At 41.0% G+C, this 24,469-nt stretch overlaps 1 long non-coding RNA gene and 1 pseudogene across 2 annotated transcripts; both read right to left on the minus strand.

The window, feature by feature from the left end:
- Positions 1 to 506: 506 nt before the first annotated feature.
- Positions 507 to 1,233, minus strand: LOC148135869 (uncharacterized). Its single transcript, XR_015754900.1, has 2 exons — positions 1,111 to 1,233; positions 507 to 971 (listed from the first exon to the last, which is right to left on the minus strand). It is a non-coding gene; the product is annotated as an uncharacterized LOC148135869 (long non-coding RNA).
- Positions 1,234 to 4,008: 2,775 nt separating this feature from the next.
- Positions 4,009 to 22,506, minus strand: LOC148135870 (Ig heavy chain C region-like; annotated as a pseudogene). The gene is made up of 7 exons (XR_015754947.1): positions 22,374 to 22,506; positions 21,919 to 22,245; positions 21,507 to 21,566; positions 10,511 to 10,816; positions 7,102 to 7,413; positions 4,855 to 5,163; positions 4,009 to 4,400 (listed from the first exon to the last, which is right to left on the minus strand). The product of XR_015754947.1 is annotated as an Ig heavy chain C region-like (transcript).
- Between the last annotated feature and the right edge of the window lie 1,963 nt (positions 22,507 to 24,469).

Raw genomic sequence — 24,469 nt, forward strand, 5'->3', positions numbered from 1 at the left:
GAAAAACTCCAGTTCTGAGAATCCGCCCTTGGATTGTGCACGTGTTGTGTCTGAATACCTGACTGAACGTTGACATTTTTGGCTGATGAATGTTTCATTGGGCGCTTTCGGTGGCGATTTCTGCATTACTAACCCAGGCTGCCCTGACATTGGGAGTACTTTTAGTTTAGACAGTGTAGAGTAAACTTTCAAACTCCGTTGTCTGCCTTTTTTCGGCTTCTGGTGGAACCTATAAAATTATCATGAGGTGACCCGAGGCCGTGACCCTTGGTGCATAAGCGGAAATGTTCTCTAATCATTCTGCCTCTGGAGTGTTCCATCAGGCATATCGTGAGAAAGATGTATTCACATCAGTGGGCTGCATGGTAGCGCAGCATTAAACTAAATGGCTGGATAAAATACAATCAAACAGAACAAGTGAAAGTATTTGGCTGGGAAAGGAGTAGGATGTGGGTAAATGTATTATTAATGACTGGCCTTGAAGAAAGAATTAAGCAAACTCAAGGTTAGTGCATATTCATTCGAGATTTATTAACTATTTCAGAAAGCATCTTTATCCAAAAGGTTGATGTAAAAGCTAACAGAAGTGAACATAATGGCTGGATGCCACATTGAGACGAGAACACATGTGCTGTGAACTGGGAATTTTCTGTTCATCAGTAACAGTCACAAGAAAGGCAAACAAAGGCTCATCAGAAAGGGTAGGCAACCATTCTGAGTAAGGAACAAATAAAAACAAAACAAATGGGCTTCAAACAACTGGGAAGCTACAAATTATTCCAACCACAACCATCTCAAAGATATCAAAGTAAAAAAGGAAAATCCATCAATAATTGTCTCAGTTACACGCTAATAAACTGAAGTAATCTCACTGTTAGAGTCAGCAACAGGACAGATTGGAGATTGGGAATTCAGAGACCTTGATAAGCAGATCAGGAAAATCAAAGGGGTCCATAACTCATTCACTTAACCTGGAAAAGAGAGAGAAAGCAATGACGCAGATATTTATGATCAGGGACTTTCAGATATAATGTTTATTTAATGGCACACTTAGAGATTTCACAAAACATATTGGGCTGCTTGGCGTGAGAAAGATGTGATTATTCTCACCTTCACCAGAGTGACGGCAGCGCTGTAGAAAATACTCAGGAAGAACAAGGTGATGAACGTGGAAGCAGTTGTCCAGATGTTGCTGTTATCATCCTCATAGTCTTCAATCCAAGTTCGATCGATTGAATCTATGAATATCAAGCCGAGAGAACGCATTTAGATTGTTTATTGAACCAGATCGATCTATCTGCATCCAAGTCATGTAATTGGAGACCATTACATCTTCATAAAACAGTCAGGGATTTCTCAAGTGTGACTCTTATCTGTATCTATTAGTGTATTATTGACTCAGCAAGAATTTACAAATACTAACTGCACATGTTCTTTCTTCATTATCCATGTCAGAACGTTTTAAATTATTTTTCTTTTCATCTATTATTTAAGGATATTATTATTTGAGGAATGCTTATTACGAATGATGATTTTAATTATATCATTATATTTTAAATATAGGCTGTGACAGCACTTTAGTTGAAAATTGTAGCCATCTCTGAATAAAAGTTCAAATGTGATTCCCGTCTTTATGTATTGGTGACCAATTGCTTGGCAAATCATGCATATAAGTGACATCACAGTCAGGACATTGCTTCATATTTTTGTTTGTAGGATCTGTATATTTAGGAATAACTTTTTGAACCTGTGTCCCTTAATTTATTTGATCTACTGCTTGGTATGTTTGGTTTCCCTTTAATGTTTGTGTATGTGGTTATAAAAGTCTCTTACTTCACTCTTGCCCATGTTGGAGTCTGTGCGTGAATAAACATATTCCTGTTCCTTTACTGCTGGTGTGCTCATGTGTTTGTGCACCTAAATTTTGGTCTATTCACATTGTGTAAGCATCATCATGCTAATATGCCACTTCGTTGCTGCCTATGCTTACCTTGTAATGTCTTTGTGAGTGTTCACTTTTCATTAGTGCTATCTAAAATGTGTGCTTATGTGTCTGTTTCAGATCCTACCGAAACTAGGTTATTTTCATGTTTATGCTTAATAAATGTTAGCATGCAATGTTATGTTTTGATGGATGTTTATATTTATATGACGATGTCTGCTTGTGTGGCAATCTTTCATAAACCATCTCCTGATCAGCTTGTTTGTGCTATTGTTTGTGGATGCTTGCTGATCCTTGTGCCCATTATCCTTATTTAATAAACGCCCCTCTATTTGTTCATCTATGCACTTGTGTGTCTGCATGTGAGACTCTGAATTTGTGTGTGCGTGTGATATTGTATACATGCTGATCAATGTGGTTTAAAAATAACTAATTAAGCTGCCTCTGTCATCGTATGTTTGTGATTCTGAAAATGGGAAAATAATGATATTAATGTTTATCTCTGTGCACTTACGTGCCTGTGTGAGTTGACATGTGGGAGGACATTTTTCGGAATTTGTATCTGTGTGTTCATGTGTGTATGTCTGTACGCATTGTGCTGTATGAATGTATATGTATTCATGCCCATTTGTGTGTTACCGTGTATCGATGTTTCTCATGGTTAAGTGTGAGTCCTCCTGTTCATTTGTGCAAATGATTTTCTTTTGGTGTATGTGAGTTTTTGTATGAGCTTAGGTGAGTGTTCAAGTACCACTTGCATGTGTGGCTCTGTGCGAGTATGCGCGTGTGACATCTTATCTATATGAACATTTGAGTGTGCACATAAATATGTGTCTTTAGGTGAGAGCCCATATATGTGTCATTACGTGTGTATTTGCGATCATCTCTCTGCACCTGTTCTTATACCAGACTGCAATTTTCATTATTCTAATTTATGGTTCTAATTTTAATGCATTGCCCATAATTAGATTTGACCTTGGTGTTGCAGGAAACATTTCCCATCGTCGTGCGGAGATAAGTGTTTTATGAGCAACTCTTCTGTTGCAGTGATAGAACTTCTGTCTCTGAGAGAAAAGGCGTGAGTTCAAATCCCCACTGCCCCACAGATAACATTTCTGAATATGTTTATTAGAAAATGTCAACTTGTGTTCTGTATGTGAAACAAAATGATATCAGGTATTCGAATACCAGAATTGATCCCATGTGCTCCAGAAAACTGAGACAAAACTATGGAATTCAAACTGGGACAATGCAAACACCAGTTTTGGATTATGGGAATCAATGTTAATCATTTGTTCACAGAGCCAAGCGTGTCTAACATTCTTCAAAGGTATTGTTTTGCATGGAAATGTTAAATCTTTGGACAGTAAGCAAGAAGCTGACTGTCCCTGTTAGCAACTGGGTTACATTACAGAGGACATCTACCATAAAACTCTGCACAGGGAGCAAGAGGACAAACCATTCATCGTTCCCCTCCCCTCTGCTCCACAACAACTTATCTGTCGATTCTCTTTGGTGTGAAAGTGAAGATACATTCTGTCAACTCATGCGCTGGTGCAAGATCCCTGGCAGTTCCCCAGAAACAAAGGTTACATTCAAACTGTTCTGCATTCTTTACGATTGGTATGTTCCAATCAAATTTAATTTTAAAGTGTCGTAACTTTACATTTCCAATTGGTGCAATTTGGCAGTTTAAAACTGACATGAATTTTGTAAGAATGTCAAATGGGGGGAATCAAAAACACAAAGTTCAAAACTCGTGCCCTACCCTTGACATAAAATGGACATTGTCAGATTTTGTCACAGAGGGATTTAGGATGAATAAGGTACTTGGTGGAATCCTGCAATGAGTGAGATTTACTCTGTCTCTGACCCAGGGTGTATCTGAGCAGAGAACATTAACTACACAAGACACTCGTCCTAGACCTGTTAATAATCCACTTTAACTACACAGATGCAATGTAAGTCAGAGTGAGAAACAACTAATTCAGTATTTAACTCACAACTGGAGGAAAAAAAACACTTCATTACTTCTGTTGAATTATTAAATGCAACTTTGAGATTTTTTATTGACATGAATTAACTGTGTCCATCAGTGCAAGTGAAATGTTTACAAAACTCGGTTTACCGCTGGATTTATCGACTGTTCCGTTGATGATCTTCAATGGAATCGCTTCATGTCCCACCACACAGGAGTAAGAAGCACCGCTGGCCCACTCCTCCGCTGTAATGGATAACAGGCTGTAGATGAAGAAGGAGGTGTTGTCACTCTCCGCCATCACCTCGGTGTTCTTGTAGTTACTGGGATTCACCGGCTTGTCATTGTTTGTCCACTTGACGAAGATCTCTCGGGGGGAGAAACCTCTCACTAAACAGATGAGGGAGAGAAACCTCTGAGCGGAGATTTCTTCTGTTGGTGGCAGGAGGACCGACACTGATTGCTCCAGCGGATTAATCACTGCAGAGTATTTGGACAAATATGAATCAATCAAAAAAATCCTGAACCAATATCACAATTTTACAAAATATTAAAATACGCCATGTTTAATTTGGGATTTATTCACTTTCGTTTTTTAAAGGATCAGTATGGTACACATACTGTTCAGTAAAAAAAGGAAAGTTTAATGTGAAAGTTGCCTCCATGTTTCCAGCCCACAACGAGGACATTCTGGCAATTTGTCATTGCTGATGGCGACATCACAACCCAGACTTCTTCCCACCTTATCTGACTTAATCAGAATACAATATCCTTTGGTCCATCTTTTTCTGAATCAGCTACTTAGCTATCCTGCCTTCAGATGCATCGTCAATGCTCCCAACGGTGTTGGTTCATTTCCAATCAAAGCCTGTCATTGATGTAACTGAATCTGGATTACACATGGGATCTTGTGTGCTTTAATCTCACTGCTCACCTTTCTCCTTGTGGATGGAGTCTCTCAGCGGAGTCGGTAGATTCTGATGGTACACCACACATTCAAAAGTAACGCCACTCAGCCAGGCTTCAGTAGAAATGTCTAATTTGCTGATCACGCTGTCGGGATTCTGTCCAGGCTGCTCAGCAATCTCCGATTTCAGAGGCTTCTTTTCTTGTCTCCAGGTGACATTGACTCCAGAAGGAAGATTGGACACAACGCAGGTTAATGTCACCGTCGCCTCCAGTAAGACCTGTTCTACTGGCGGTGGGAGGATTTTAACGGTGTTAGGGTGGCATTCGGTATCTTCTATGAAACAAAAATCAAAGTCAATGAAAAATGCCCCTTTCTGATACAAACAGCCAATCTTCAGATTACTCCTTCACAGGGTGAAGACACCACCTTCAAAATGGCAACTCCAACTATTGCTGAAACGATGCTTACTATTGTTGATGTATTTTGATCTGTGAAACATTTGTGATTACCTATAACATACCCTGTGTAATTATTCCTAAAGAACACTGGTTTTGTAACAAGTGAAACCTTTGAAAAAAGTAAAATAATCGAAGATACCATCATGTAGCCCATGGAATTATCTTTCTTTCGGAGTTTGTCTCTCACTTAAGACCATCTATTGATACTTGTGACAAGAGTAATCTGAATATAAAGAGTTCATTTCCATGTTCATAACCTTTAGGTGCAAGTGCTGCTGGTCACACTGACTGCCAAATCACATCCCAAATTTTGGACAGATTATAATAAATAATTATTATTCTCTTTGCAGAGTTCTAAAGTGTTACAGGAGCAGTGAACAGCCATGGAAATTCTGTTCATCATATTTAACATGATTAAAAATACTTTGCATTATTGGTGTGATGTCATTCTCTAATTTATGTCATTGTTCCTCGTGGGCTGTGTTTGGAATAGATCTGAAAACAAGACATTGAGTGCAGCATTCGATATCGAGATGGACACCCATCTCATTAAGTCTTTCCCTACATTCAGTTAGTTCATAACTGGTCTGTACTTTCACTTTATTTACCAAGCTGCATTTTTTAATTTCTTCATAGAGCAGGAGAGAAAAAAAAAACAAACAAAAGCGTCTTAAATTAATCTACAAACGCGATGGAAATGTCACTAATTTTATAGACATCCACTACTCACTGTGTAAACATCGCCACCCCAAACAGGCTAAATCAGCCTGTCTCAAGTTCCCAGTTCATTCATCCCTATTGTAGCATTCCCACCAGAATTTATTCTCCTGCCTCATCCACTAATTACAGAGAGCATCTTAAAGAAGCTCAGTGAGATCACATTTATCCCAGTTCATCAAATGTGATAGCCACTTGGTCTGTGGTTTGATCCCATAAATGAAGTTAAAGAGCTCAGTACCAGATAAAAATCGATGTCGTACAATGTCCAATAAACAGGTCATTCCTGAGCAGGGAATGAAGCATTGAATGCATTTTGATTTATTTTCAAGTAAGGGTCACTGCATATTTTAACCACGTCAATTTGATAGAGGATCAGAATAAGGCTGTTCGGCCAATCTAGAGTTTCGATCAGAATGATGCTGGAAAAGCACAGCAGGTCAGGCAGCATCCGACGAGCAGGAAAATCGACGTTTCGGGCTAAAGCCATTCTCCTGCCTTCTCCCCGTACTAAACAAGAGCCGATCTATCTCTGGCTTGAATACACACAATGGCCTGGCCTCCACAGCCCTCTGCAGCAACATGTTCCACAGACTCATCACCCTCTGGCTGAAGAAATTCCTCCCCATCTCAGTTCTAACTGGTGCCCCTTTGACCCTGAGACTGTGCCTTTGGGTCCTAGTCTCGCCTACCAGTCAAAGCATCTATTCCACATTCACTCGACCTCAGTCTCTCAGTATTTTCTATGTTTCAATCACATATCTCTCCAATATCCCCCAAACGTATCCTTGAAGCGGCTACCAGGCAAGTATTCAGCACTCTGAATGCCTCTCCCAGCATGGTCAGGCAACAAACCATTTAACAAAGCTCACTGTCTATATATCTATCTTCAACAGAGAGGAAACATGCTTTTCTGACTTGCCAACTGGTTGAATTATGAGCAATGCTAATGTAACACCCAAACTGAATTGAGACACGTGGCATGTTGGGAAACGAGAAGCTGTACCGTGCTGTTTACTACGCCTGATAAATTCGTGTGTTTGATTCACATCAGAGTTCAGATTGTTTTGTAGCTCTCTCAGTGTGTGTCTCTTACCCTGGAGTGCGGTGATGTTTTTACTTTGAGTGTTCTCTCCATGAGTGACCTGGCAGGTATAGACTGCGCTGTTGTACCATTCACCATAAGGGACCATCAGCCGACTCGTCACCGAGAAGTTCCCGTTCGCCTCACACACGGGAGACGTGAAGAAGCCAGAATCCAAGGGTCGGCCATTTTTCAACCAACTCACGGAGATGGACTTCGGATGGAACTCGATGATTGAACAGACGACTTTTGCAAACTTGCTGCTTGCGATTTCTTCACTGGAGCTCACAGTTAGGAGAAGGGTTGGTCGGAGAGGACCTGTACCTTTAGGAAACACATCGCATACATTATCCGACGAATTTCATAACAAATACAATAAGTTCTCATATATCAAGTATTCTTATGGTTAATGGATACAGAAATCATAATTGTGCAGAGTGCTGGAGAAGCTGGGATCCACACAGAAAGATCAGCAGGACAATGTGAAAGGTTACAATTATAGGACACTGCAAGTGAGTCAAAGAGGCACAGAAACTATAGGCCGGTTAAATCATAAGGGCGATAGCAACGTTGGATGGTATTCGTTTTAATGACAGAGTCTGATGAACAAGGCAGATTAATTACCGGCATAAATGAGGAAATGACGCAGTTGTTATCACGGAGTCATATTGAGAGCCGGGCAGGAGTGGCTATTCAATATTCCAGGATTTGGTGCCTTCAGGCGAGACAGGGAAAGATGGAAAATGATGGGGGCGGGGGTGTGCGGTACAGAATGGTGCTTCTGTCGCAATTCTGACAAGGGTATTTTAGGCTGTAAAGAGAAATGAAATCATGGATACCTCCTTGAACAAAGGCAAATGGACAGTACTTCAAAACCAAAATACAACAAACATAACTACTGGGAGAGCACGATAGACCTTACTATAGGTCCAAAAGACCAAGTGCAAATACATGGGCAAATTTCAGAAACATGTAAATTAAATAGGGGAATGAAAAGAGGTTTTTAACTTCCTCAGCATAGGCTTGGATATTCATTTTGTCAAAAGTTTAGAGGGAGCACAATTCTGAAAATGCTCCCTGGAGAATATTTGAACAAAGTATGTCTTTAATACAGAGAATTTTAATCCAGACCTTGCAAGAGAGGGGTGAACCTGAACTTAACGTTAGGGAATGAAGTCGACCCAGTGGTTAAAACACCAATGATGGAGCACTTTGCAGACAGTGACCGTAAATCAGTTGGATTTCAGATTGTACTGCAAAGGAATAGAAATTGGCCCAAAGTTCTGAAAAGGGGAAGGACAGTTTTAGTAAGATCAGGTAATGACTTAACCAGAGTGGACTGGAAGCTGACACTTATTGGTAAATCTGAGTCAGAGCAGTGTGACACATTTAAGAAAGAGATAGGAAAATCACAGGGAGGTCATTTCCCAGGAAGCCACTGCGTGGGACCAAGAATGCAGCGGGCTCTGGACACCAAAGGGCATGGAGGGGGAGATAAAGAGGAACAAGGGAGGCTTCCGGTCTATACTGAAATCTCAAAACAATAGAAACTAATATGGAGTACAGAACGTGCAAGGGGGAGTTTGAAAGACAAAGGAATTAGAAGAGCAAAAGGGACTATGAGAAAATAATAGCAGTCAAAATAAAGGAAAATATTTTTTAAAGTTACAGACTCATTCATAATAAAAGAATTATTCGGGAAACAGTAATGCCCATTATGTGTTATTATTGGAGTGGAGCCGGAGGATTAGGTTGTGGTCAAAACGAATGTGTTGCGTCAGTGTTCACTAGGAAGAGGGACAATGTGGGGACAGAAATCATGGAGGGGTGTTATGATGTACTTTCAGAAATTAGGACACATGACGTGATGTTCTGTGTTGTCTTGCTGAATGAAAAATGGTTATATTTCCAGGGCAGATGAAAAGTATACCAAGCGGTTGAGCGATGCAAAGGATGAAATAGTTGGGTCGCTGACAATAATTTAGAATTCCTGTCTGGCCACAGCAGTTGTGCCAAGTGAGTGTAGATCAGCCAACGTTGCACTGTTATGCAGGACGAAGAAAGGGATAAATAATGAAATCATAGATCTGTCAAGCTCGTCTCAGTGGTAAGGAAACTATTGAGAAGTGAATTTAGTCTTCATTTGGAAGATAAATCTTCAATTTTCAGCACGGTTTTATTGAGAGGAAGTCACGTGTAACAATTTGATAGTAGTTTTCATAGAGATAACTCGATGTCCAGATGATAGCAATAATCAGAGCCAATGGGATCCGAGTTCATTTGACAGATTGGATCTAGAACTGGCTGAATGATGGGAGCAGGGGGTAATAGTCATCGGGTGTCTGCGTGACTGGAAATCTATGTCTCCTGGTGTTCTATCGGGATTAGTGTTGATTTCCGTGCTATTTCTCTTACATACCAATGATTGGGACTCAAATTTAGGAGGATTAACCGGTGAATTCACAGATGAAATGAAAACTGTCATGTTGGTAAGTCATGAGCATAATGGCTTTAGATTGCAGGAGGTTATAAAAGGGTTGGTTGTATGTGAAGAGAAAAGTTGTAAATGGAAATTATTCTGAATAAATGTAAGGTGATGGAATTCGGCAGAAGAATCTGTGAGGTATGACGTTTTGAATGGTGGAACTCTGGAAAGGCCTGAGGATCTTTGGTGCATGTACCCACCGATCCCCTATAGTACTGTGTCGTCTGGATAAAGAGGCTAAGAAAGTGGGAGGATATTTGCTTTTATTAGCCTAGACATTGACAATGAAGAGTGGTGAGATGATACTGGAACTTAATAGAACACTGGTTAGGTCATACTGAAGCGTTGTGTGCATGTTATCGAAGGAATGTGATTACACTGAAGGCAGTATTGATGAGATTTGCCAGGGTCTTTGCTGGGTTGGAGGGTTTTAGTTATGAAACTAGTTTAGATGGACAGGGGTTTTCCTTGGAGCAGAGGAGAATTAGGGAGATGATTATCATGATATCCAGAATTATTTTAGGCAAAGACAGGGTAAACTGGATGAAACCTTTCCCCTTGATGGAGAGATCAATGCCTCAGGGGCACAGGGTGAAGGTAAGGCCAGGAGGTTCCAAGTGGATCTCAGGGGAAAACAAAATCAAACAGAGGGTGGTGTTAGCCTGGAGCTCAGCACCTATAAGTCATGTAGAGACTGAGCCCCTCATAATAAGTATGAAGTATCCTTGCAAGGGCAAGTCACACAAGGCAATGGATCATGTGCTGGCACATGAGACTGGAATAGTTAGGTGGCTGTTATTGATAGGCGTGAATTGGGTGGATCAAAGGGTCTTTTTCCTGTGCTCTATAAGGCGATTCTGTGAAAACGGTTATAAATAATGCCTTATTCATGTTAATCACAGATGATCTGTTTATCACAGTTCCCACAACACGTACCTGGACATGGCATTACTTTGCTCTTGTGTGTCCCGCTGTGTTGAACCTCACAAGAGATTTTGCTGGAGCAATCTACCGCTGACCCGGACAGGGTTAACTGGCTGCTCAGGGTGTAGGTTCCCTTCTTGTTTCTCACTGATGGGTAAGTCTTCAATCCAGTCGTGATTAGCTCCCCACCTTTCTTCCAGGTTAACTTGGTGACGTCAGGGGAATAGTCCATCACCAAACAACCAAAGATCACAGAACCGGTGTTGTGCTCCAGACAGGAGGAGACCAGGCCATAAAGCGTGGGGGGAGACGGTGTCTCTACAACAGAATGACAAATTGAGCATGTTAGTTTCTGTTAATTTGACCTTATCAGTTACTCAAATGTATCCTCAGCTGTAAAAGTTTGCCAGTCTGCTCCCGCTGAAGTCGACAGCATAACTGGGGTTTATTTTTGTTTCCTACCAGTTGCTGATCATGATCATTGGTTCCCTCTTTAGAAACATGCCTTCGACCTTGACCATTGCCATATAATTTAGGAAGAAGAACATCCTGATCCCACCCCAGTAACTGTTTGAAGATCTCACCAACTGACACTTTCACTGGATTGCTGTGAAGAGCAGAGACATTTCACAAAAAACAAACTAAGGAAATGCAGATTCATCGAAATTCTACAGTGTGTGCAAACAGGCCATTTGGTCCAACAAGTCCACACCCACCCTCTGAAAAGTAACGCATCCAGACCCATTCCCCTACCCTATTATGCTACAATTAACCCTGAATAATGCACCGAACCTCCCAATCACTGAACATAACATTTGCAATTCCCCCAGCTTGCACATCTTTGGACTGTGGGAGGAAATGCACACAGACATGGGGAGAAAGTGCCAACTCCACACAGACAGTCACCCGAGGCTGGAATGGAACCTGAGTCCCTAGCACTGTGAGGCAGCAGGACTAACCACGGCCCCACTTGGTGCCGTGCTGCTGGAAATACCCAACAGCTGGCAGTACCCCCGGAGAGAAATCAGAGTGAATCATAGAACATAGAACATTACAGCGCAGTACAGGCCCTTCGGCCCTCGATGTTGCGCTGCCCTGTCATACTAATCTGAAGCCCATCCCACCTACACTATCCCATGTACGTCCATATGTTTGTCCAATGACGACTTAAATGTCCTTAAACTTGGCGAATCTACTACCGTTGCAGGCAAAGCATTCCATACCCTTATTACTCAATGAGTAAAGAAACTACCTCTGACATCTTTCTTATACCTATCTCCCCTCACTTTAAAGTTGTGTCCCCTCGTGTTTGCCGTCCCCATGCTTGGAAATCAGGTCCAGTGCCTTCCTCACTTATCAATGCAAGGCAGAATGTTCTCTCTGGGAGGAAGGTCACTGCAGCAGCAGCAGCACAGGCAGGAGCTGAGCACTGGGACGGGGAGGATGGCTGTCACGGCTGAACTCATGCCAATTGTCTGGAAGTTGAAACGTCTCTTTTACAATTATCTGAATTCTGGAGGCTGCTGAAAAATGGAGGACCATTAAGGTTCAGAGACTTTGGAGTGTTACAGCTGAGTATTTACGTAAATATTATTTGAGAAATGAACAAGTAATCTTTAATTTTAAAAGCTATCAAACTGACACACAGTTCACCAGCAAACCTCATCTTTCAGACTAACCACTGCACCTACTCTGTCTAGACCTAAATTCCCACTCACATTGACAAACCCTACCCTGCTATACACCTATTCATGCCTGGAACACACAACCCCTATCACACGAAACACATCCAAGGCAATCCATGTTGGTAGTGTAGCTGAGCAGAGAGATCTCGGTGTCCATGTACATAGATCCCTAAAAGTTGCCAGCCAGTTTGACAGAGTTGTGAAGAAGGTATACTTTGTGTTGGCTTTCATCGATAGAGGAACTGAGTTTCAGAACCACGAGATTAGGCTGCGGCTGTACAAAACTCTGGTGGGGTCGCACTTGGAAGTATTGTGTACTGTTCTGGTCAGCACATTATAGAAAGAATGTGGAAGCTTTGGAAGAGTTGAGAGGAGGTTTACCAGGATGTTAATTGGTATGGCGGGAAGGTTTAATTAGGAAAGGATGAGGGTCTTGATGCTGTTTTTATTTGAGAGAAGAAGGTTGAGAGGTGACTTAATTGTGACGTAAAAGATAAACAGAGGGTGGACAGTGAAAGTCTTTTTCCTTAAATAGTGATGGCTCGCAGGAAAGGACATAGATGACAGATGTCAGAGGTTGTTTCTTTACTCAGAGAGTAGTAGGGCCATGGAACGCACTGCCTGCAACAATAGTACACTCGCCAACTTGAAGGGCATTTAAAAGGTCATTGGATAAACGTATTTATGAAAATGGTTTCGTGTAAGATAGATAGGCTTCAGATTGGTTGCACAGGTCAGTGCACATCGAGGGCTGAAGGGCCTGTACTGCACCGTAATGTTCTATATTCTATATTCCAGATGGACGTATGATCTCAATTCCTTTCACTCATTTACACTCCTGCCACTCTGCATCTGGCCCATGGTGAATCTGGCCCTGACTGGATCTGGCACCATCATTTTCACAACCTCTGACAAAAGCCCACTACCCATGACATGGCCTCAGCCCTTGATCACTGACCTCTCACCTTACCCAAGTCAACCTGTGCACATTGCATCCCAGCTCCTTTCGCATCTGTCATTTACCACCCACCATTTTGCCAGACTCCGAGCTTTGCATTTTGACAACACGTCCACCTGTCACTTCATTACAGTGACCTTCCACCCCCGAAACATCCTGGCACTCTGCCCACGTCTACACTAACCAGCCTGGAACACTGCCCACCTCTGCACTAACCAGCCTGGCATGCTGCTCACCTCTCCATAAACCAGCCTGGCATCCTGCCCACCTCTAACTAACCAGCCTGGCACACTGCCCACCTCTACACTAACCAGCCTGGCACTCTGCCCACCTCTACACTAACCAGCCCGGCACACTGCCCACCTCTACACTAACCAGCCTGGCACACTGCCCACCTCTACACTAACCAGCCCGGCACACTGCCCACCTCTACACTAACCAGCCTGGCACTCTGCCCACCTCTACACTAACCAGCCCGGCACACTGCCCACCTCTACACTAACCAGCCTGGCACTCTGCCCACCTCTACACTAACCAGCCCGGCACATTGCCCACCTCTGCACTAACCAGCCTGGCACTCTGACCACCTCTACACTAACCAGCCTGGCAGTCTGCCCACCTCTACACTAACCAGCCTGGCACACTGCCCACCTCTACACTAACCAGCCTGGCACACTGCCCACCTCTGCACTAACCAGCCTGGCACTCTGCCCACCTCTACACGAACCAGCCTGGCATCCTGCTCACCTCTCCATAAACCAGCCTGGCAAAGACAGACCTCCTGCATTTCAGCTCAAACTACCCCTCACCTACCAAGCACAATTCGACCAAATTATCCTGTGACCATTACCATTTACCTTGATGCCACCTTGCCAGACAGAGTGCATGCAAGCTTACCCAGCAGCCAGCCAACCCCTCACAGCCTACCAGCCCAAACTCTCCCACATGCCCAATCTAGCCCCTCACTTGCTCACCACCTTCCAACTTGAGCCTACTCCACCATAAAGTCAGTGAGTCATAAAGTCGTACAGCACAGAAACAGTTCCTTTGGTCCAGCTCATCCATGCTGACCAGAGTTCCCAAATTAAACTAATTCCACTTGCCTGCCTTTGGCCCATATCCATCCAGACCTATCCAGTTCCTGGAGCTGTTCAAATGTCTTCTAAATGTTGGACCTATCTCTGCATTTACCACTTCCTCTGGCAGTTCATTCCAATGTTTTGGACAGTTACAACATGAAGCCCTAACTCCTGCAGTCGGTGCTCTGACCAATGAAGGTACATGTGCCAAACACCTTCAACACACTAGCTACTTGAGACAACGCTTTCAAGAATCTATGAGTCTGAACCATCAGGGTCCTCATGTGTTCAATATCACTACCCAGTGCCTTACCATGAACTCTGTAAGACTCTATGAGTCTGGACCCTCAGGGCCCTGTGTTCAACATCACTATCCAGTGCCGTACCATTAACTCTGTAAGTTGTGACATGATTTGTCTTCTCAAAAAGCAACACGTCATAGTCATTTAAATTACACTCCATCTGCCACCCCTCAGACAATTGGCCCAGCTGATCAAGATCTCATTATACGTTTAGATAACTTTCACTGCCAATTATACCACCAATGTTGGTGCTACGTGCAAACTTACAAACCATGTCCCATTCAATGTTTTCATGGCTTTCAACCAATATTGTACCCTGTTTGCCTTTCTCCCACATATCCGGAGCGTTTTTTTAAGGATTGAAGGAATCTATCTCCTTATTGAAATCATTTAATGTTTTGTCCTGAATCAGTTTCTGTGGTGGAGAATTCCAAAGGTCCACCATTCTTTTGCTGAACAGTAAACAATCAGGTTCAATGTTATCGGTGTGTTGGGAAGACTGGTGAGCAGCAAGATTAATGATGATCCCATGAATGGAATAGCATTCTAGAGGTGCCGAGGGGCCCTCTTCGGCTTCCAGTTTGCATGCTGACATGTCCCTTCAGCAGCATGTTCCAAAACTGTGATCCTTGAGGATAAGGGCGCACATGCATGTAAATGCTTCACCTGAAAGCTCTCCTCCAAATCAGACTTCAACTTGACTCTCAACTATTTCTCTGCCGTTTCCTCTTCCTCGATCACAGCCATGGGACTCACTTCCTAACAGCGCTGCGAATGTGCTAATACCACACAAACGTCAGCAATTCAAATAGGCTGATGATAACTGGTTTCTCAAGGCGATATAAAAAGTCTGAAACTTCCACACCTGTCTAGAGATTCAAACAACCACTGGAAGAATTGAAAATTATTTGAGGCACTTGTGTGTCTACACAAGATGACGTGGTTTCCTTTTGTGTGATTTGACTGTGTTTTCACTGAATGAACAGAGCGATTTCTTAATCATATAATTGGAATGAAGCTTCCCTCATTTTTAGCAAGGCAATCACACATTATGTTTCTTTATTCCAGGGAAGTATAGTGTTAAATTAACGAAATATGATGATTGGGATGCTTCAATTGGAAATTGTCAGAGATTTAAAGTTTACTTTCAGGAGCAATTAATTCCAGCCTCATTGTGTCACAGTACTCACAGGAATGTCTTTCAGAAATGGTGTCTCCCTTTGTTGCGGGCAGTCGAATCAGTAAATCTGGGATAGTTTTTGCTTGTTAATCAAAGGTGTTGAAGAGTTTTAGCCAAAGGGAGACCTGTAGATTTAGCTCACAGATGCACCATGATCTAAGTAAGTGGTGGAACAGCTCGATGGGCTGAGTGCCCTTCTCTTGCTCCTACCTTCCTATCATTGTGTCATTCATAAAGCTAGCACTGGCGGTGAACACTTTGTATTAAAATATTTCAACAAATTAATTGTTTCACATGTTTTAGAAAAACCTTCTGTTGATTATTTGGAATGGGATCATTGACATTCTCTACCTGAGTGATCAAAATTACTTCCACCCAATTACAGCAGCCACTGCGCTCTGGAGTGTGTTGTTACTTCATAATAGTTTCTTATGAAACTACAGCTCGAGATCAGGGCGGTCAAATTCAATGATTCTCTGATATTTAATATCTCTGAACATTTGCAATTTGTTCAAATGCATCTTTTCTCTGAAGAACGTGCTTCATCGAACAGAACTTTTTTCAATGAAACAACAAGCTTTAAATGGTAGAAAACCAAAATAAAGACAGAACGATCTGAAGAAACTCAGCAGGTCTAGCAGCTCCTGTCGAGAGAAGGTAAGGTTAACCTTTCGCATCCAGAGACCCCCTCTTCACCAAATTGTTTTCATGTTTTTGGCACAAGAGCTCACACCTGTTGAGATAAACAGTGATTACGTTGGCTTGACTCCTGTTGGAAAAAGAATTCTTAGCAGAGGGACCGGATGGTCTGAGATAGCAATTGAAAAGCTATTGCCATCTGCTGCAAGTGTTGGATTCAGCGGAACTCCCACCGTACTGAACAATCAAATTCAGCTCCAGCACTGGTTTAATATAAAGTAAAACAGCCGAAGCATCATCTCATCAAATATGCTTCGAAAATGATTCATTCTGGATTAGTTATAAATGATATTGTTAGAACAGCAAGTCAAAAGCTGGGATTTCTTTGAGCACTTACTCTATTAACCCCATCTAGCGATGCCCAAAAGCTTGTGAACAAATATTGATCTGGAAAAAGCTGCTTACCACCAAATTTCTGTTTAATATCTAAGAGACACAAGTCAGGACAGCGATTGAATAGATTTCATTGACCTCTGTGAGTGGAATTCCAACAAACACCCAGACATGTCAATCTGCTTTCTTGCACTGAAGTAACCTGATTAGAGATTGTGTTACATACCTCTCTAACAGGTTCTAAGTGAACACAGGCCATCTGGCACAAAATCAGGGACTCTACTACAACATCACAACAGACCTGAACACAATGAGCTCGACACTATCACGGAGAACACAGCCCACCTGTTTTGACAATACATAAACCATGTTAGTTATTATCACCTTCCAACAACCAGTGATTGTTCCTGAATGTGTGTACAATGAAAGTAACATTTCAAAATTTATCCAAGAATGCTTTGACAGCAGCTCCAAATTGATCAAACTCTATGGGAAGTACAGAGGAATAAATCTAGGAATTGCATTGCCATCAATTCACTGTCACTGGATTCCAACCTGGAACTCCCTTCCTTTTTCCCCTGTGAATGTTGCTGCACCAGACGGTCTACTTAGTTTGAAAAAGATTAAAATGTTTTGAAGTGTAATATGACCGTTGCCAGTGACATTAAAAGCTGATAATAGGTTTTCAAATAATAAGATGCAAAAAAATTCTGATTCTACATTGTGCTACGAAACATGTCCTGCATAACTGAGGCACGAAGAAAATATACATCATATTTCCCTCTGCCTTGCTCAATCAAATATCTCTTGTTGCCAACAACCAATTTTAAAACTCTTGCTGTCTGCCTTTTGTTCCTGAAACGTTCATTCTGATTGGAACAACTTAGTCAGGGCTCTCAATTCTGAGGCACCTAATCGAATATTGTATTTCTGGCAGATAAAAGTGGTTTTGAAGCTCAAGATAAAATTGAACTGCTGAGATTCAGGTATCCGAACTGGACAATTTACAAATGGTCAGGACCGTTGACAAGTTAGTCGGAGATAGCACAGAAACAAACTGCACAACAGACTTAATCCTAGAGGATACATTGCTCAACTCCTCACGTCAAATATATTCACTGTAATTGAACATTCATCAGAGGAACTAACCAGTGGATTAATGTGAATGAGAATGTGTTCACAATGAACATAAATAACCACTGAGTTAATAAACTTAATAAGTCATTGTATTTAACAAAATTATTGAGGTGGGAAATATCACCCATTAAAGCACAGATCCGGATGAAATGGATTATTCTCTAAATTATTTTTACATATTCTTAAAACGTTCCTTGAACTGTGGAGATTTTGCATGCACTGCATAAAATCAATACTGCATTCCAGTGTGGAAAGCATTTCTGTTGAAGGAATTAGGGCAAGGTCATATTCTTGTTAACTGCTTTTAATAAACGAAAATGTTTAAAAAGGTATGAATTGTAAACATGCTTCTGTCTAGAGTTGCCCGCTTTAGCGGATGTCTAAGTAAATGTGGGCACTGCTGCCTCACAGATCCAGGTACCCAGGCTCGGTTCCAGCCTCGGGTGGCTGCCTGTGTGGAGTTTACACAATCTCCCCTGTGTCTGTGTGGGTTTCCTCCCACAATCCAAAGATGTGCATGTCAGGTGAACTGGTCATGCTATATCGTCCATAGTGTTAGGTGCATTAGTCAGGGGTAAATATAGGGTAGGGGAATGGGTCTGGGTGGATTACTCTTCAGAGGGTCGGTGTGGACTTGTTGGGCCAAATGGCCCGATACATACTGCAGGAAATCTAATCTAAATGATTGTCACACTTAACTAATGTGAGCAGATTCCTTCCGATCGCTACATTGCAATAAATCGGTCAAGTATATTTATTAAAATAAATATTAATCTATTTTAAGTGTCTGAATAAACAATGTGCTCTGTTATCCTCTAGTTCATGTCTTCTGCAAATTTGTGAACTCTGCATCCGTCTGAACACATCGAGGTAAAATGAAATCTCTGCGTTTGCAGCAAGCGCTCCCATGGTTTTAAGAGTAGGGTTCCTACAATATAGAAACAGACCATTTGGCCCAACAATTCCACACTGACCCTCTGGACAGTACGTAGCCCAGCCAGACCCATTCCCCCTAATTTATATTTACCCCTGACTAATGCACCCTAACCTACACATCCCTGAACACTGTGTGCAATTTAGCACAGCCAATCGCCTGGCCTACACATCTTTTGGACTGTGGGAGGAAACCAGAGCGCCCGAAGGAAACCACGCAGACACAGGGAGAATGTGCAAACTCCACACAGGCAGTCACCCGAGTGTGGGATCGAATTTGGGACCCTGGCACTGTGAGGCAGCAGTGCCAACTACTGAGATACCATGCTGCCCGGCGAGGTCATGAGTGGATTATTTTAATTAATTCGAAATTTGGCCTTGGTCACATAATTCACGATAGCAGTTGTTTCCGAAAGAATGACTCCTCAGTTGATATTGTGTTGTAAAACGTAACTATTTATTTAAAATGCACAGATTGGGTACACCTAAAGCACTGTGCAGATTGAATAATTCAGTTAATGTTTTATTTTTATCCTGTAAATCCAGTTTAATCAGGGACATAACAATGAATTAACTCAAGTTACGTGTGAAACTGATCAAAGCAGTGAAACTGATCTGTTCTTCATAGAATTGAGCAGAATTTCCAAATGGTTTTTGCCAATGATCTTTTCCAGCCAGAAAAATATGTATGTAGTGTACAACGGAATTGAAAGGTGTTTCTTGATCAATTATAACACCGTCATGGCATTTTTGCTCAAGAGCAAGAACTATTGGAACATTCGACTTTTGAAATGCTATTTATATTTCTCTATGACTTGTAAACTGTTTAAAGACAGACCTTGTGATTGAACTAGATAGTGGAGTTCTGAATTTGGATTGTAAAGCATGGATTAGATTAATCCTTAATTATTACTTTTAAGTAAAAATGGCGCCCGAAGGTATCTGTTTTCCCTTCATTTCTAAAACCTTTGCGATTTGCCTTTCACTTAATAATAGGCTTTATGAAATTTCACCTCGCATGCTGATTGCATTGAATGAGGAACCTGGAGCGGTTCACTGTCACCAACCATGTTAACATTGCAAAAACAATGTAGAAACCAGAAACGGTTTCCCAAATATAACATATTTAATGTTACCCAAGCACAGTCCCTCCTCAACAGATCAATGATCACCAGATCACAACACGGTGTGTCTGCAGCAGAACTAGCTCTGCAAACATTTTCAACAGAACCAAGAACATGGTGTAACCTCACAAAACAAACCCAGATTGAAGTCTAACAAAGCTGCTCAGAATCCAGCAAACTAATGATTAAATTGAATAGAAATAACAATCATAACAGCAGCCATATTTGTGAAGGGACTTAACACTTAAAGCTGTAACGTTTCTGGCAACAGTTCAATTTATTTCCAACCTGCACACCCTTCTTGATCGTGACAATCTTGTGAAGTGCACAGTAGAGCGGTTGACGGCATATTTGATTAATCACTTCATGGTCAAAACAAAATTACTGAATGGACAAATATTACCACATTATAATTTTAAGTTAGTTTCAATTACATAATCTGATCAATTCTGCAGTTTCAGATTTTAGTCCCAAATTTTATTTTGAATGAGGCTAATCAAAACAAAATTCAGTTAGTTTACAATTAGAACTGAGTTTTTTTGTTAAAAGTCAATGCATTAAAAACTCTTTTTTTTTCATTTCTCACACTTCCGGGTTTCTGCCTTAAGTTGTTTTTCAGACCGTTTCAAATGGATGTAATGTTGTCAATCAAGCAGAGAAAAATGTGTCATACAAGTTTAACAAAAGCAGAAATGATTCATGAAAAACAAAAGAACTTCACAAATATTGGTAATGAAAAGTAATCCAGAGAGTCAATCTCCTCACCAGAAAGAAAACACCGATTACAGAAAACATGAAAACGCTGATCAATTTCACAAACTGAATAAGAATCCAATCAACTCAATTCAACAGATTTGAATGAAACATAATGAGAATCCAAACAATTCAATTCAACAGAATAAATAAAACAAAAGCCAATCAACACAATTCAAAAAACCAAGTAAAAACAAAGTCTAGAATCCAATCAACACAGTTCAAACCGAATCAACTAAAACAAAGCCAAAATCCAATCAACTCAATTCAACAGAATCAAGTAAACCAAACTCAGAATCTAATCATCAGAATGCAATATAGCGCCGCAAGAAAATTTTTATGACAGTTTCTAACCTGCTTGTCATCAACAAAATTAACAAAATAAATGAGAAAATATAATCAGGGTAAGAACATATATTCAAGAAGTGAATCATGATATTTTAGCATATTTTAATCATGTTTAGTAATATCTCGAACATCTTTGAATTCTTAGCCTTTGTTGTTGATAATAAAACTCACAGTCAGGATGTCACTGGTATTAAACATTATTTATAGCTGACTGATTAAGAAACATTAGGTGTTTCAAGTAACCCAGCCACACAGAATGCCCATCTGATCAAAAAAAGAGATACACCGAGTAACTGACTCCATCATCCCCACTGTAACTATTTGCTGAGCCTTAACTGAAGTCTATAATCAGTCTGAACAAAAATCAATCCGAACCAAACCAAACTCAGCACAGAATCTGAGTTTCATTTAATTCAGAAATTAGTCACATGAATAGAAAGTTTTTAAAAAGTCACTAAGAAAGTTCAAGGGTCTTACCTGAAGTCACTGTCACCATGGTCCCTTGGCCCCAGTAGCCAAGATCGTCCAGTTATATCACTGTGAGACACGTTGTGTCAAATACTATGACAGACTGTAAACTGTAAAATGCAGAGAATTTCTTCACTCCCTAGAAAGCAGTGATTCAGACTCCTCTAAAAATGATTCAGTGTGTTATTTCAGCTTTTACTATTCATTGTATTTTGAAAGCTTGGAATACTTTTCCAGTTTGCATGTAACTTGACAATCAACACGAAGAAGTTAGAAAAAAATTATACATTTGGACAAACTAACACTACTGGATGGCGTTTAAATCGCATCTCACATTATTTCTCGCTCCTGCCATGGTAGAAATCACCAATTTGAGATAAACACTTGTCAGTGGTTATTGTATGAGGATGTCGCTGTGCACAACACTGTGACCCACTGTAATATTCTCTTGCACAGTAATAGATGGGGGTGTCTTCGACCTTCAGATTCTCCATGTCCAACGCGAAAATGTTGTTTGAAGTGTCTTTGGACGCAGTAAATCGACCCATAATCGCTGGTGCATAGCTATTGTCCGATAAATCATAGTAGCTAACCAGCCACTCCAGAACCTGTCCGGGAACCTGTCGGACCCAGTACATGTAGTAGCTGCCAAGATTGAAGCCGCTGGTTTTACAGGTCAGTTTCAGGCTGCCTGGGGGACGGCCAGTCTCTGCCTCTGGCTGGGTCAAAACAACCTCCGACTGGACACCTTTAAAAAAGAAAACAAATAAACCATGAGCATTAATGCTGATGAAATGATGGCTGAGTGTTTTACATTCCTGCGGTAGACTAACATTGAGACAGTCACAAAGAGAGACTTGAACAAAAAACACTCACATGATAAGAAAGTCAGTAACAAACTGAGAAAAAGTGTCGACACAATCATTCTGATAACTTGTGGGAAACGGTTCTGTCAAGATCTTTCTAAACAGAGCCGACCCAGGAGTGTTGAATTACGGTCCAGTGCCCAGGATTTATATGGCCATCGGAAGGGACAGGCTTACAGCTTCCGCATGTTGGTGTCCTGCTGGAGGCTCAGACTGGATCCTGGTGTCAGCTTGCACAGCCTGAACACATGGGGTCATGTCTTAACATGAGGTTCTGCTTAAACATGGACACATACACATCTTGGGATATTGGTTTTGCTGAATAGCTTATTTGGAAGTAAATTTGAGTAGCTTCAGGTCTGTTTCACATGATAGTTGCATGTATTTTGTTTAATATAACAAATTCAACTGGAAGTTAGCTCCCTTTATTTCGACATTCATTCACAAGCAGATAAAAGTAAAATTAAAGTTCAAACATATTACTAGTTAATAAAACAGTTGAGCTTTTCTTCCCTGGATACAGCAAGTCTCTGTCGCACTACAAAATAACATGTAATTCATATGAAACATTTCAGAATTCAATTTAGACAACTGAATACAGAGCGTGTCCAAAGTGATTATATTTATAATATTCAATTAGAAGTTAACTCCCTTTAATCCTACATTCCACCACAAGCAGATAAAGCTAAAAAGAACTTCAATAATATTATTAGCCAACAAAATGAATGACTTTATTTTTGCTGTCACTCAAAGTCTTTCTCACATTACAAAATAACATACCATTTCTAATCTGCGTTTCTAAATTCAGTTTAGGCAACCTAATATGGAACATGTCTAAAGTGATTATGTTCAGAATGTGAGTGTATGTCACTAAACAGTTTGGACCCGGAGATTAGAAGCACCTCCTTACATTGCAGAATGTCTCTCCCTGCATCTTATTTTTCAAATTGCTCCGACACTAAAATGCACAGTAAAGGCAAGTTGTGTGCCTGAGAAACAAAATGTGAGTCCGCAGTGATACATAACACCTAGGTAAACTTTTGAAAGAGCATCTAATGAACTAGAACAAAACAGTCTATAAGTTTTTTTTTAATCCTCAATGGCTAAACCATTGCACGTAACAGTCTGGGTACATCAGGAATGTTTGGTTAAGTTAGAGAGTATTACAGTAATAATTACCACGAATGTATGTTATAAACAGTACATTTCTCTGCTCACTGTTAGCTCTGACAGGGCAGTTAACTCATAAAAATCAGCAAAACTTCGCTGTTACACGACACAGTGTTAACCATGTATAAAGGGCCCTGGAAGACTGAAGCGACTGGGCTTGTATACCCTTGAGTTTCGAAGATTGAGAGGGGATCTGCTTGAGACGTATAAGATTATGAAAGGATTGGACACTCTGGCAGTAGGAAACATATTTCCACTGATGGGTGTGTGCCGAACCAGAGGACACAGGTTAAAAATACGGGGTAGACCATTTAGGACAGAGCTCAGGAGAAATTTCTTCACCCAGAGAGTGGTGGCTGTGTGGAATGCTCTGCCCCAGAGGGCAGTGGAGGCCCACTCTCTAGATTCATTCAAGAAAGTGTTGAATAGAGCTCTCAAAGATAGTGGAATCAAGAGTTATGGAGATAAGGCAGGAACAGGATACTGATTAGGAATGATCAGCCATGATTATATTGAATTGCGGTGCAGGCTCGAAGGGCTGAATGGCCTACTCCTGCACCTATTGTATATTGTCCATTGTCTCTCAGTTTTAATGAGATGCAGGAATCAGAGAATGGTGTAACAAGTGATGTGAGTTTGAACCAATTCAACTTTGTTAATTTACTTTGAGATCATAACAAATGTTACTGCAATGTGGGATTTTGGATGCAGTAACTTCATATTCAGGAGCTTTAAAGATACTCAGTAAACAGGTTGAACTAACCAGAACGTCACTGCATTCAATGTCCTGTTTTCTTATAGTCATACAGTGAATGCTGCATTCAGTGACATTCCTTTTAAAGGGAGAAATGCCAAGTGAAATGTGTACATTGTGAATAAATGGGAAAATATAGCTTGTTTCGTAGGATTTTACTTTAGTTGATTCATTTTCCCTTT

Source organism: Chiloscyllium plagiosum, unplaced genomic scaffold (assembly GCF_037043375.1).
Source record: "Chiloscyllium plagiosum isolate Xiang-an unplaced genomic scaffold, Cpla_swu_hap1 HiC_scaffold_48, whole genome shotgun sequence".
Lineage (NCBI taxonomy): Eukaryota > Metazoa > Chordata > Chondrichthyes > Orectolobiformes > Hemiscylliidae > Chiloscyllium > Chiloscyllium plagiosum.